Genomic DNA, 12,982 nt, shown 5'->3' on the forward strand with positions numbered 1-12,982 from the left:
TAGTGGTCGTAGGGATAGTCGGGCATTGATCGGGTATGTACAATTATAGTATAAAAACATCTGAATTTGTTTTATATCACCCCGGGCACTGCAGCGGAGGAGGCATTAAGTGTTACCCATGTCCGTCCGTGAGTACGTAAACGAACGTTCCAACAATTAGTTTCCGTTCTCTAATTTTATTTTACCTCAACCAAATTTTATCAAAAGCAATACCATAATACACAGATCAAGTGCGAATTTGGGTGGCGTCACTTTTACCACTTGAGTAATGATTCTTTATAACGTTATATATGCAAGCTGGGTAATTATCTGTGTACAATGGACACGTTCCCAGTTTATTTATTTAGATTTAGTAATTCACAGAAGGTCTGAGTAAAATTTTACATTTAAGGTGGATCCCTACAGATATAGCAATTTTTTTTTCACCATTGAATTTTTCTTAAAATTTGCATACATATACTATGCAATGGCCTCTATGAAAATTTGAGTTAAAAATAGTATGTCACCAGACTCGTTTCCATGGTAACGGTCACCAAAGTTGGTACATCACGTGTATGCATAAATACATACCTGATGTAGAAACTCTGGATTTTTTTCAAGCCTTTGAAAGTATTTTGAAGGGTTTGTTCTTCATTTATTACAAAATTATTATTTAAAATGTAAATAAAACACAAATAATGGCAGTTTTATTCATTTTCATTGATTTCGTCTCTAATTTCATCAACACTGCTCCACAAAAAAAAACACAGATTTTGTTAAAAAATTCTATTTTTCTTAAATTTCCAAAAAAATGGTCCAATGAATATTTTTTTAAATTTGACATAAGATGGTCATAACAAAGAGCTTTAAAAAGAAATAAAAAAAAATATGGGTCACCAGACTATTTTTTGCACGAAAAATGTTTTTGTGACCCCTAACGAAACAGTGATCAACAGCAGTTTTTTGTATATCTTTCATCATCGGTGATCAAAGTGTGACATATGTAGTCATATCCTTTGTTAAACTAACACAGAATAATACAGTTTCACAAGGCAATCAAATGAGAACAATTTTTTGGTTTCTATGAACAACGGTTACCATGGCAACAGGACATGAAGTTGGAAAATTCAAGTTTTTGCATTGTTCTGATGTGCAAGATTAACAACCTAACAGACAATGGCAGATCAAATACCATGATTTCAGACCAACAACACATGGCTTCTATGTAAATGTAAACAAATATTATGAAACATTTTAATGCAGCTTATATTAGCATTACTGTGGTCTTAAATGAGCAAAATAAATTACTCAGAAGTTAGCCAAAATCACCAAATATATTTTTTTTTAAATTATCGATTCATAGGTAACAGTCATGCAAGTAAATGGATTAAAAAAGACTTTGTCACCTTTTCCTCAGTTAATGATTTAAGTTTGATCGAGCATAATGATAATACATTATATATTTCAGTTGTCATAGTAACATTTATAACCAAAAAATGATGAAATAATAACTTTTTCAAAGGTTTTTCAACTTTCTTTATTTTGAATGCCTCAATAATCAAGCAAACATATAACTGTTATATTTACAAATATGTAAATAGTTTACTCCTCTGATTCAGTCAAGTACTTATTGATAGTCATAGCATTATTAGAGTTCACTTTGTTCTCAGTCAAAATTGTAAATCCTTCCATATTGAATAGAACATGTTGTTCCCAGTCAGATATATCATATTACTATTAGTGGTAATTCTTTTCTTTTAAAATTTTTGTTTTCTGGTTATCTGTTTGCCTCTCTAATTTCTTATTCATACTTTCCCAAACTTTCTGCGTAAATTTTCCAGGGGAACATTCCATTGCTGCATTTACCTGAAAGGTGTAATATATACTAATAAACTACTAAATCTATATAATATTTCAGTGAGTGCAAAATTAATCCAATCATGCTTACAACATCAATTTAAAAAGATTATATTTTCTCTAATTTTTTTGCTATTTTCACATTTCCTGACCGGTGTGAGAAAAATATTTCTCCTCACTAGTGAAAAATCTGTTCTCGGCAAATGATTAGTCGAAATTTGATTATGACGTCAAAATGTTTTGTTTTCTTCTCAATTTTCCTATTGTGACGTCATGAAAAAAGGCGACCTTGCCTGATGACGTCGCATATAAAGAGCACAATTTTCTGAAAATCTTTGAAAAAGAACGATAAAAAGCATTAGAGAAACAGATTCCTACACTATAACTCGTGTATTACGATATTTCTCCACTCTCGACAGTTAAATTTTATTATTTAAAGGGCTCGGCAAGCCTCGCGCCTTAAATAATAAAATTTAACTGTCTCGAGTGGAGAAATATCGTAATACACTTGTTGCAGTGTAAGAATCTATATATACCTGACTAACAAAGGTACTCATTAAGAGTTTTATAATATGATATATGGCCAGGTTTTTGAAGTGATTGCAATAATTAGGTCAGCTGATGGGTATGCATTTTATATTGCTTTTGCATATGATGGCCATCCTTTTTAGTGGTTTTTGTTTTGTGTACAATCATGGCAATTTGGATTGCAATAATTGACAACATAAATGATATAGGAAGCATTATAGGGTCCAATTCAAATTCAAGGTATACATGTATATTTAATAGGTGTGACCTTTATCATATACCTTAAATCAATACAGTTGAACTGTTCTTTTTGGTAAAAATTTACATATACAGCATGTGACCAAGTTTGAAATAAACATAAGTTGTCTACATCACATAGTTATCTTCATTGTCAAAATTGTGGCACATAAGAACCAGTGGCAGTCTTGATAATATACTTTGTATTTAAATTATAAAATAAAGTACAAATCAATAGTGTAAAATGTGGATCACTGTGACCTTCTTTGCCTGGAAGCTGAGTTACTGAGACTCTGAGAGTGTATATATAAGTTTGCATGATCTGACACCTTTTAGTTGCTGAGATATACATTTGTTGGATATGAAATTGGATGTTTAATGTAACCAAAGTCAGTGAAGTGGAAAATGTAGGTCAGTGACATCTGTGTACAAGTTTACATGATCCTACATTTTATAGTTGAGTCTACTAAATATATTGTCCAAAAAGAAATGTTATAAATGCCTGCAAAACACCATTATCAGATTAAAAAGTCTTAAATGAAACCTAAGTTTTTTTTCAAAGGTAACTACATGTAATTATCCTAAAATGTATGTATTTACCATTGACAGTCATCCTTCATTTTTCTACAAAACTGCTGCTAATAACCTGCTGTTAAATGATAACCATGAGACCTACAATTGATAACAAATATAACAAAAATTAAATAAGTAAATTGATATGATATAGGATTCATAAAAAGTGAGAGTTTTATATTGCTTGTTATCAATGTTGGTTGTTGAATATCAAAATAGTGAAAATAATGATAAAAAAGCCATATTCCATATAATAACAAGAGCATTAATGCTAAGTATGGCATCCTCTCACCATAGAAGACTGTTGCTTTCACATGGGTGTTTAGAATCTACAATGTCCACTTTCACCTTGACATTTGGGAATATCTTTTCTATTAATAAAGTTAAAGTCTAAATTCTTTAAATTTACCTGTATTACTTTCATAGTTTCAACCAGTACCAAACATTTGCAATTCTGCAACAAAACTAGCTTCAACCTAATGAAAAAAAGTGATAACAAATAAAAATAAATGAAAGTGCATGCAGTGTTCAAATACTATAGCTAAAACATATTACATTTAAAATTAACTGGAAACTCAGGCTGTTAACAATGAAATTTGTAATAATAATATGTATAAAGGCTTTCAAAACCAAATAGGTTTCATTAAATTTGTTGAAATTATACAATTCTAGTTCAATATTTTTGTTGAAACAAATTCTGTCATGTTCTATACATGAAAGTCTTCAAGTATATATAACAATGCTTTACCACAAAATTGATTTGAAATATTGACCCTAAACTTGAAATTATTACCAAGATCTGTTAATTCATTTTTATGACTGCTTAAGTGCAAATATGAATATAATTATGGTCCTCGTTATACTTTATATATCTACTTAGGACAATTATCAAAAAATACTTTGAAATTATATGACTAAAGGTTTAATTACCTTCTAATGATTCATTAAATTAACCATGTTTAAAACTGTTTCTTCTTTTGACTTTATTTACAGGATTCTTTTGCAACTGCAAATATTTTCTTTCCAGTTTAATTCTCCTTTTTCTTTAAGTATGATGAATTCACAGAAAGTACTATCAATCCATTAAGGAAATTGTTGAAATGTGTGGCACAAATTCCTGCATGTATCATTACTGAAAAATATGATATGAAATGTCAGTTTGCACATGTATTGGTTAATTAGATAAACTATAAACTATTTAGACTTGAGTTCATAATTTTATTTGGAATATACAATTGATTTTTTGAATTTATATTTATATAATATGATTGTGCATTCATGTTTACCTTTATTCTTATAGATCACAGACTCACATTTATTTCTAATAATGTGGAATGAGAATGGGTGCCCCCCTTCTTAATTTTCTTTTTTGCCTTCATGCATTATCCTGCATTCTACACATCATTCTAGGTGTTTTTAAATGACTAAATATGTAAGGTATCAGACCACTTGGTCTCTGATCACATGCAAAAGATGACTTAATATGAAAATTCTGATTATAAAATAAAGAAAACTAATATTTTGAGTTTGTAAAACATTATTTTTGTGAATGAATCATTGTGACTGCAATTGTTTACTTTTTCAATTATAATTTTATGTATGGTTATATATTAAATTGCTACCAAATAAGTATTTACAAAATAATCCACTCCTTTTGGATACAAAACTAAAAAGCCCCTTATGTATAGATGTCTTTGTGTTCATTGCAAAAATGATAAATAACTTCCAGGGGCAAAATTCCAGAAAAATTACTAAGTCCAGCTTCATAAAAAATTTGGGCAGCACTTCCCCTCAAAATAAAGCTTTTTACCCTCAAACTTCATAAACCCCAGACCATAATAGAGTGGAATTAAAGAAAGAAAATTGAAAGAGAGGTGTGGGGCAGGTTCATTTATTCAAGACATGAAACCATACACCTTCTCCAACCAGTAAAATGTGTAAAGAGAAAATTGAACTCTCTTACCATGTGCAGCTTTTGAATTGATAAAAAATTCACCAGTCCCATTTTCCCCCTCGTTTCTACACTGTCACACATGATATGCAGGTTACATGCACTGCAGTTACAACGATATGGTATGGACAAAATGCTCCACGGCCTCCACCTCCTGGTACAAGCCTTGAAGGTCGTATTTCCGTTCACAGACAGTATCCGCAGGCGACAGTTTTACATCTTAACGAACATATTCTGCGCTCGGTGATCAACCAGAGCTAGCCGTCGACCTTCTTTCCAGGTTTCGTCAAACAAAACATCACTGTCTGTGATCGGACGCCGAATTTCTCCAACTTCCAAAAACTTATATCATATGATATTATAAGTTGAGAATCATTTAAGACTGAGTGAACTTTCAGGCTGAAGCTATTCATATTCTTTATTTTTAAAGAACGCATGCATTTATCCTTTATGATAAACCTTCCTTTCTTCTGAGCGATGAGCTGTAACTTGGAAGTTGTTTACACACGTTGACAACAGACGACATCGGAACTGTTACCGTGACCTAGATATACAGGCGATATATCCTAAATTTTTAAACGGGAACCAGTTTTACATCAGTAAAATGTTGTTATCTCCCTTAGTATCGGAAGTCACCTTAAAATAATTATCTACATGGAAATCAAGCAGTTGGATTGTTTAGAAAATTGGTTAAGGTTCAGATAGACAGGTTTAAAGCTGTGGCGGGGTAGACAGCAAAGGGTGCCGACAAATCTAGATATGCAGTTGCTGACAAGGCAACCACTGTGTGGGCAGTATTAAAAGTAATCACAAAAATACTAACTCCGAGGAAAAACTTAAAATGGAAAGTCCCTAATCAAATGGCAAAATCATAAGTATGAGAGACTTGCAGGAGCTGAACAAAGAGGAACCAATTGTTATAAAACTTCCTGAAAGTAGAATCGGACGCTGATTTGTTATAGGAGTTTTACTGCTCTTTTCTTCAAAATCAAATTTGTCACTGGATAAGAACTGTTGTAAGATAGCAATATACATAAATACTACCATCCCCTTTTCCTTGCTTTCTTACAAATTAAGCCTACTGTTTGAGCCATATATGTGCATATGTATGTAATCAGTATTTTTTATAGATCTGATACCCAGTAGTTGAATAGTTCAATATATTTATATTTGGTGTATCCTTGGCAGCAATCTGCCTTTTTTTACTAATAATATTGCAAAAAGGGGGCAAAGACATATTTTCCAAAAATTTGACCAAAAATAGAATTTCAATCCCATTGAGGATACCTTTTCTGAAACAGTTTACATATATCTATCACAAGTTCAAATAAAAATCATTTGTCATTCGTCTCATTTTTCAATAAAACTGTTTCAAAAAGCGTATGAAAAAAAAAGTGTTTGTAAACATTCGATCGTACGGTGACATATATAGTTGTTATTTTCTGTATCATTTGGTGTCCTGTGGAGAGTTGTCTCATTGGCAATTATACCACATCTTCTTATTTTTATACTACAAAAATTTCTTGACATACGGAAAATAGGGACAGTCAACCAAAAAGAGCCCATTAGCCCAAAAACTAACTTTGAAGGCTAAATTAGTCATCAGCTGTCTAATAATGAATTTGAATGCACAAGTTCTTTCATATTTTGAAAAATCCTCTGAGGCCAAAATGCAGAATCTACTTCCCTTCCAAAACACCTGATATCATCCCAGATTTTATTGGGTTTCGTGTTGCTATGTTTTTATTTTTTGTGTGTGTTGTGTTATGTTCACTTCTGTTTGTCTTCTCGTCGGCTTTCGTTTTTTCGCTATGTCTGTGTCGGTTTGAGCTTTGGGTTTTATTGTTCCTTTAGTATCGGTGTTCTCTCTTTAAAACTTTTACACCTCCTTGCAAAAGTACAGACGCGAACTGTATATGGAGGAATTTGTGTACAGTTAAAAATAAATAGTGACAAGATATTTTTGCAGAAGCAAAGTTATGAGAGTTAATCAGAGCTGCACACATTTTTAGAGAATCGTGTAGCAGTCATGTATACTCGTGTATGGCCGAGAGGAGATCGAAGAGTGGTCGAATGTGATCGTGTAGAGATCGGGTAATGGTCGAGTTTATCTGGGATGAAAAATATATAGAAGTTGCAGTGATCAAGAAGCGATCGGGCATTAGTCGAGTTAATCTATCACATATCGTACAGGTTGTCGTTGATCGGGAATTGATCGAATATTAGTCGAGCAAAGATCAAAATGATCGAGTACTGATCGGTAAACTATTTATATTCTGACCAAACTCGATCTCTACACGATCCTTTCCCGAACAATTCGACCGCTACTCGACGAATTCTCGATCTCTTCTCGAGTGACTGGCTTCTCGATCCTTATTCGAATGTTTTTGACATGTCAAAAACTCTCGGGTAGAAAGTCAGATCGATGACAACCAAGGTAGACCACCCCTAACATTCTTGTCGATTGAGACAGACTAGTCTCCCGATCGCGTATTTTGTCTGGATCGAGATTGATCGAGCTGGTCTGAATGGCAGTGTGAACCTAGCTTTAGCCACGACCCGAAATATGTCAAATGAAAACAAGATTTTTCCGAATGCAAATCTTTCAGATATAAGATCTTAGGTAAGGCTTCGTTCAATACAAAATTTTACAAAAAGTATTTATATTTTATATTTGTGTGTACTGTGACGGTAAATTATGCCCAATCTAATTAGATTGAATTATGCTTTTCTTGGATTTGTGATCCTATAAACAAAGCACCATGGAAACACATTATGTTATTGATGATTTAATTTTATTTAAATGAAAGTGAAAGTACTTTAAAATTCCCATGGTAAAGATTTATAAAGTAATAAGCATTAGTTTAGTATCAAGTGAACTTACTATTGTAAAGGAAGTGATTAGTATAATAGTAAGGAGATGGCGAATGATTGCCAATGAAACAACTAACGGAGTTCAATTGAAGTGAATGTAGGCAATTATAGTTCAATGTACGGCTCCATCAATGAGACACAACTCATACCGTATTGTCGGTTATATATATTTTACAGCCTTGAAATGAAGAGTGTGAAACAATTCAAACGAGAAAACGAACTGCCTACTTTACGAACAAAAAATGATGATAATTGTATTGTATAAAGTGGACCGTTGGTATTCTCGTTTGAATTGTTTCACAGACAATGATCCAACGAAAACCACTGAATTACAGGAGGCTCCTGACTTGGTATAGACATATCATGAAGAATGTCACGCGATTACACCTTTGTGTGCCCTCAATCCTCACCTAACCTAGGAAAGTTATTTCTACAGGAACATAATGATTACATACGGCCGCGATTAATTATATATTTTATACAAAGAACCACTGACCTTTTTATAGTATGATATCAGCTAGGTAGTTTTCAAATTCGACTCTTTAAAAGAATAAGGCTGACAAACATATATTGTATTTATTTTATGTTAACTTAGTAAATATATCTATTGGAAGTATTTTGCATATTATAACAAGAATGTGTCCTCAGTACACGAATGCCCCACTCGCACTATCATTTTCTATGTTCATTGGACCGTGAAATTGGATTAAAATCTCTAATTTGGCATTAAAATTAGAAAGATCATATCATAGGATACATGTGTACCAAGTTTGAAGTCGATTGGACTTCAACTTCATCAAAAACTACCTTGACCAAAAACTTTAACCTGAAGCGGGACAGACGGACGAACGGACGGAGACGAACGGACGCACAGACCAGAAAACATAATGCCCCTCTACTATCGTAGGTGGGGCATAAAAACAAACATTTTCAAAAGAACTGCACCTTCTTTTGAATAGTAAAGACTTTTCTTGATAGTATGTTAGTAACCATGCAACTGTCGGGTTCTTTATACTTTCTGAACGGTATGGATTTTGCTAATTGCTGAAGGTTGTATGGTGACCTATAGTTGAGTAAGTCGACATCATTTAGACCGTGTGTCTATCCCTCATCTTTCTTATCTTTTACAGCTCCAATTCTCACAGTCCAATTCTCCTCACTACCACTTCAAGTCTTCAACTCACATTAGTTTATTTTGCATAGCTATATGCATTATATGACTAACTAACTCTCAGTTGCACAATCTCACTTTTTTCTCTCTTTCGCTTTCGCACTCTGCTATTCCAACTTTTCTCTTCCCTCTTCCACCCACTCACATAATATCACTCTGCCAAACCAATTCTCTTTTTTTCGACTCTAGCACTCTCGCTTTCTCACTCCCGCTCTCTTTCCACCCCGCTCTCTCTCTTTCCTCCACGCTATCACTCTCTCCTATTCTCTCGCCCGATCTGTCGCTCACTCACTCACTGACTTACTCGCTCACTGACTCACTCACTGACTCACTCACTGACTCACTCACTGAATCATTCGTTTGTTCATTCAATCTCACGTACCTACTGACTGGAAAGATAACTAGAGAGAGAAAGTGTAATAAGCTCAAATCTGATACAAATGGAAGTTTTTAACGACCTTGACTGGCTATAAATCCCTCGCACGGTCGGCTCGGTGCCCGAAGGCGTTTGATGAGCGTTTGAATAATATTGTGTCATCGGTCAGGACCAGGTGGTGGACGCCATTTTGGAGGACACCATCTTGATTTTGTGAGTTGTTTTGGTTTGGTATATTGACTATTTTGATGTTATATTCTTCACAACGGCTGCTTTCAGGGCCAGTTTAGTCAGCTTGGCAGCCCGCTAACCTCGATGATGTAATACTGGTAGATGAGTCATGGACGTAGTATTAAAGATGACAGGAAGCATTATCAGGACCAAAGCCGTGAGGCAGTAAAATGAAGGTCCATCATCTAACACCTAGGATACAGCCCTCGGATGTCAATCGGCATAACACTCCCTCATCTACAATGGGTTTTGGAGTGCATGTTGACGCGGGAATAAACGCACAACAAACGTTTACTGTACAGCGTTGGATTGACTTCTGTCATCTAAAGTAGTAAGTCGTTGATCCATCCAAAGGTAAACCCTCATCGAGGATAGCGGGTAAAGGAGAGCTGGCCCAGCACGTCCGTTCAGCTGAAATGACTGAGAATTGACTGGATTGACAAATCTGATTCTGTTGATGTAAAGGTCTTAGATATAGGAAGATGTGGTGTGAGTGCCAATGACACAACTCTCCATCCAAATAACAATTTATAAAAGTAAACCATTATAGGTCAATGTACGGCCTTCAACACGGAGCCTTGGCTCATACCGAAGAAAAAGCTATAAAGAGCTCAAAAGTTACTAGTGTAAACCCATTCAAACGGGAAAACCACTGAACGGTCTAATCTATATAAAAAAACGAGAAACGAGAAACACGTATAAATTACATAAACAAACGACAACTACTGTACATCAGATTTATCTATATATAAATAATACAGTTTTTTACTCATTAGCCAAACATGCATTAACTTATAACATTGAAGTATGTATGATGGACTCATACCTACCACCCATTGGAGCAAAAGTTCGTGCAAACTGTAGTAACACCATTGTTGATACGTTTTGTTTTTAATATAGATAGCGGATCACCTTTTGAAGTTTAGAAGTTGGAAGCCGGTTACCAATCGAAAACTTGAAATATAAAAAGGAAGTCATAACTTTAAAAAAATTATCAAGATGTGTATTAATGATATCATGAAAAACCTCTACAAAACTAATATTGAACACTTATGTGAACTTTTTATAAACTTTTTCTCTACAAAGATCTCAAAACAGATACTGAGACAGAATTTTATTAACCACATTCAAACTTTGAATTTCGTAAACTTTATATTGAATTTAGAATATATGATCAGAATCTTGAACTTGAATTAGGTAAATATGATATGAAAAAAGTACCGTTTATAACAATTTTCAAGATCAAATGAAAAGAACAGTTTATTACAAGAAACAGTATAACCTTCCCGCACCTCTGAATTATATAACATAATGGGTTTAAGGGCATGGTAAAAAAAAAGATATGAACATATTCAATTTGATCATATTTATGTTCTTCTTATTCTTTTCATATATGTTATGATGGTATGATACTAAACCCCTAACGGGAAGGATTGTGCCTGATGTTCATATGATGAAATCATAACCTTTCAGTCAGTTTAATTTAAGTCTGGAGCTGGCATGTCAGTTAACTGCTAGTAGTCTGTTGTTTTTTATGTATTATTGTCATTTTGTTTATTTTCTTTGGTTACATCTTCTGACATCAGACTCGGATTTCTCTTGAACTGAATTTTAATGTGCGTATTGTTATGCGTTTACTTTACTACATTGGTTAGAGGTATAGGGGGAGGGTTGAGATCTCACAAACATGTTTAACCCCGCCGCATTTTTGCGCCTGTCCCAAGTCAGGAGCCTCTGGCCTTTGTTAGTCTTGTATTATTTTAATTTTAGTTTCTTGTGTACAATTTGGAAATTAGTATGGCGTTCATTATCACTGGACTAGTATATATTTGTTTAGGGGCCAGCTGAAGGACGCCTCCGGGTGCGGGAATTTCTCGCCACATTGAAGACCTGTTGGTGACCCTCTGCTGTTGTTTTTTATTTGGTCGGGTTGTTGTCTCTTTGACACATTCCCCATTTCCATTCTCAATTTTATAATATCGTCTTGGTACCTGTTTTGACGCGGACCAGAAATGACGCACCAATTTAGTTTTGGGTTTTATATTTCTAAACAAAAGATGTGACGTCATCGATAATTACTATTCATAACATGATGGTGAAGGTCATATGACTACAACATAGATGCCTCAAACTCTGTCCAGAAATGTTATTATTGCTTGAATTAGTAAAGATAATGCAATTTCTGCCATTTTATTAAGGTCAAAAACAGTCTACCCTTCCCAGAATGATTATCAGTCCTAAATCCACTTTGGCCGGCAAAAGTATGTATGCACATGCTGCCCCAGTTTGTGTTTTTCAAATCATATGACTGTCATGTGACATGGTTTTACATTTAAGCGGGAATCACTGTAGAACAAATGATCGTCGCTTATATAATTTTCTATTGTTTATCGATTTTTTTCATTCATTGTACGAAGTATACATTGATAAATGTTTTAATGTCAATGTTGTTTTATGAATGCAATTACTTCTTATTTTCAAGTATATGGAATATATATGTCACTTTGATAAATTTTGAACAATTTTATATAAAATTTGAAATAAAATATAGGTTACAATTAAATTAATGAAAAAAATTGTGTTGCTATCAACATGATCATAAAAGTGACTGTAAATGTCAAAATTTGTTATTAAAATTAAATTTGTTGAATAGTGTTAACTTTAAATTATCCGGATTGAAGCAATTTTTCGAACATCAGGTACACTGCAAGTGGTTTTTACTGGTTTGTTTATAGTGCGTCATTACTGGTACCCATCATAAGTTGACAGTCCGTTTGTAATGTTAGCAAACATGATTTTTATTGCTTTTACTGTTTCAAAAATCAACTGTTTAATGATTGAAATACATTAACAAGTGATCAATCTTTCATTCTATTCCGTGTTTCTTTTTCTTTTAAATGGTAGATTAAATGCAGAGACAAACACAACGTTAGGTGCGTCATTACTGGTTCCTCGGGGATATATATACTTTAGCGCCTGTCTTCAGTTGTTATATTTATATTGTTTTGTCTTATAAATACAAAATACCCACGACACATTCACATTTTTTTTAATGATTAATTTACTTTTACAAAAGTGTTCTTGTTAAAAAAAAATCTTTTTTTTTTCTTAAATTTTTAGTCGCGATATGGTTTTAATAAAGGTTATATTTTGGTACAAGATAAACCCCGTGTTAAATCCCATGTGATCTCATCGTGATGACGCT

The 12,982-nt window shown here is 33.5% G+C and overlaps 1 long non-coding RNA gene across 2 annotated transcripts; it reads right to left on the reverse strand.

Moving 5' to 3' along the window:
• Positions 1-1,491: 1,491 nt before the first annotated feature.
• LOC143062636 (uncharacterized) lies at positions 1,492-5,769 on the reverse strand. 2 transcript variants are annotated; one of them, XR_012974801.1, is made up of 5 exons: positions 5,138-5,769; positions 4,129-4,306; positions 3,584-3,650; positions 3,202-3,273; positions 1,492-1,845 (listed from the first exon to the last, which is right to left on the reverse strand). It is a non-coding gene; the product is annotated as an uncharacterized LOC143062636 (long non-coding RNA). The 2 variants fall into 2 exon arrangements; XR_012974800.1 differs by having other exon boundaries at positions 4,105-4,306.
• Between the last annotated feature and the right edge of the window lie 7,213 nt (positions 5,770-12,982).

Source organism: Mytilus galloprovincialis, chromosome 2, assembly GCF_965363235.1.
Source record: "Mytilus galloprovincialis chromosome 2, xbMytGall1.hap1.1, whole genome shotgun sequence".
NCBI lineage: Eukaryota > Metazoa > Mollusca > Bivalvia > Mytilida > Mytilidae > Mytilus > Mytilus galloprovincialis.